Source organism: Otolemur garnettii, unplaced genomic scaffold (assembly GCF_000181295.1).
Source record: "Otolemur garnettii isolate 467f Iridium unplaced genomic scaffold, OtoGar3 scaffold00279, whole genome shotgun sequence".
Taxonomy (NCBI): Eukaryota; Metazoa; Chordata; class Mammalia; order Primates; family Galagidae; genus Otolemur; species Otolemur garnettii.
In genome coordinates, this window is record NW_003852674.1 from 408,589 (window position 1) to 411,390 (window position 2,802).

The following is a 2,802-nucleotide window of genomic DNA, read 5'->3' on the forward strand; positions in this document are numbered from 1 at the left end:
GTTTATTATTAAATTAAGGCACTAGCAGGATGACCCATTTTATTTTGTTTTTTATTTTCTGATTTGAAAGGATGATGTTGGCATACATGGGTTAATGCTTTATTTTCAAAAAGTAACTAGGAAGAAATTGAGCACATATCATTGCTTAGATTATATAGATGTAACCTTTTTTTTTTTTTTGCATTTTTGGCCAGGGCTGGGTCACCACCTCCGATATATGGGGCTGACGCCCCACTCCTTTGAGCCACAGGCACCATATTTTTAATGTTCTTCTAAGATAAAAATCATATTACAAGGCAGGAAATTTTAATAAATTGATCCATCAATAGAAATTGAGTCCATACAATCAGCCAGGCAATATCAGAGAAAAATCAGACTAATTTGAGTCAATTGACTAAGAAATTGATCAAAATGATTGTATACTTTGGAGTAGATATAGTCATAGAATTGGAGAGTGAAGAGAATATTTTCACATAAGTGAACGTGTAGAATTTGCAGATTTATGGACCGAAGGTTTTACACACTGCCTCCTTCTTGTCCTCCTCCCTGTGTGATAGAAGAGCAGACCCACAGAGGGCCCCAGGAGCATAATGAAAGCAGGCACTGAGGGGTCCACACTTCCAGAGCAGACAGGTTTAATAAATCCCCATGTTCCCAATTTCTCTGAGGATTCAAACTCATCACTCTAAATTGTTCTGTTACTAATGCTGGGTAATGAAACTATTTTACTTCCCATTTCCAAGTAGCTCACAGTTTTCTTCTTTCAGGGCCTTCCCAATATACTAGAAAAAATGAGTTTATTTCTTTACTTCATTTTCATAAATCAGTCACCTGATTTGGGGGCAGGGGTAGGAGGGACGAACTTGAGAATGCATGTAGTGAGGATAAGATGGAGTCAGTCAGGCTGAGGCTGAGATGAAACAGCTGGCCAGTTTTGGTCCTATGTGACTTTCACCTTATGTCTCCTTGTTGTCTTGTAAATTCAGCAATAATATAAAAGTATATATCTTTAGTAGTATAAGGTTATTGGCTTAGGAGATTAACTTTTGGATTAGAAATGGCAAAGGTTACGCTGATTATTGTTAAGATAAGGGTTAGCATGATTCTTGCTTTTAACTTTTATGTATAAAATTGTGATTTTGGAAATGGAAGAACAAAACAGTCTTAGGGAGTCTCTTACTGTTCTCCAGAATTGCTAACCTTCTGACAAAGTTTTGTGGCCCTATCCCAGTCTCTGCATACTGGCTGAGAGTGACAGGCAGCTGAAGCCTCTTTGTTCAATAACAAACTGATCGAATTAGTCATTTGAATAGATCAGTCAGGCTTCTGGAAATACAGACACAGGTCCTAGTAAACAGTTCTGGAGGTTATAGCTTAGAAAAACTAGAATCTAGTTTTGGGGGTTGATTTTTAAAATACTCCTTTTTCTTTGTTTTTTATCTCACATTGTCACCTTGTGTAGAGGGCCATGGTGTCATAGCCCACAGCAACTTCATACTCTTGGGCTCAAGCAATCCTCTTGCCTCAGTCTCTCAAGTAACTGGGATGATAGGCACCAACCACAACTCCCAGCTAGTTTTTCTATTTTTAGTAGAGATGAGGTCTCACTGTGGCTGAGGCTGGTCTTGAACTTCTGAACTCAAGGGGTCCTCCCTCATCAGCTTCTCAGAGTGTTAGGATTATAGCGGTGAGCAATTACACCCATTCTTTTGAAAGAGGAAAAGAATTTCATTAGTATTTGTCAGCGTAGTGCTTACGGACACGTCAGGAAGGAAAAGTATTATAATTATGCGAGCTAGAAAAAGTTCTAGTATGTAATAACAACGGAATGCACAGTAATAGGAAAGTGATGGGGAGAATGGCAGACTCAAGACATCTAACCCCTCTGTAGAGGGAGCAGCTCAAACGCATAGCTCAGGTGAGGAGGCACACAAAACATGGAAGAGCCAGGTGTAGTGGTGCACACCTGTAATCCCAGCTACTTTGGGGCTGAGGTGGGAGGATCGCTTGAGCCCAGGGGTTCAAAGCTGCAGTGAGTTATGATCCTACCACTACACTCCAGCCTGGATCCCTTGAGCTCAGAATTTCAAGAACAGAGCAAGACTTCTTCTTAAAAAAAAAGAAAGAATGTTACTTTCTTTGCATTATTATTATTATTATTGCTTAATATTTTGATGCAGCAATCATCTGATTTCTTTCCTGAATGTATTTATGTTCATTCGTTCTTTATTTATCTTTCTAGTCCTTATCTTAAACATTGTTATTGTTATTAAATTTTAAGCCTTTTTAATATTGTGAAAGTGAAAAGTGGAAACCTAATAAACACATGTATAAGTAAAAAAAATTTAAAAATACATAAAAATATTTTTGAAGTTATTTTTTTCAAAGAAATAGTTTCAGTCCATATACATTTGTCTAAATTTCCTCACATTCTTAGGGAGTATAACATTTGAGTTGTGACTTATGGAGTGAGTAGTAGGCAATGAATCATTGAAAGGTGTCACTATGATGTCCTATGGCAGTGGTTCTCAACCTTCCTAATTGCCATGTTGTTACAAATTGAAAAAAGGGGTCATGACCCACAGGTTGAGAACCGCTGTCCCAGGGACTCAAAACCCAGATGGCTCAATGGGACTATGCTCAGCATGCCAAATTATTACATCACTAGAATCTATCATGTCTACAAATTCAGCCTTCTATTCAAATTTTCTCTACACTCCAAAATTAATTTTACTCATTTAGCACTTGCCATTAAACTTTATTCTCCAGTAAATTTCTAATTATGAATAATAGGAATTATTA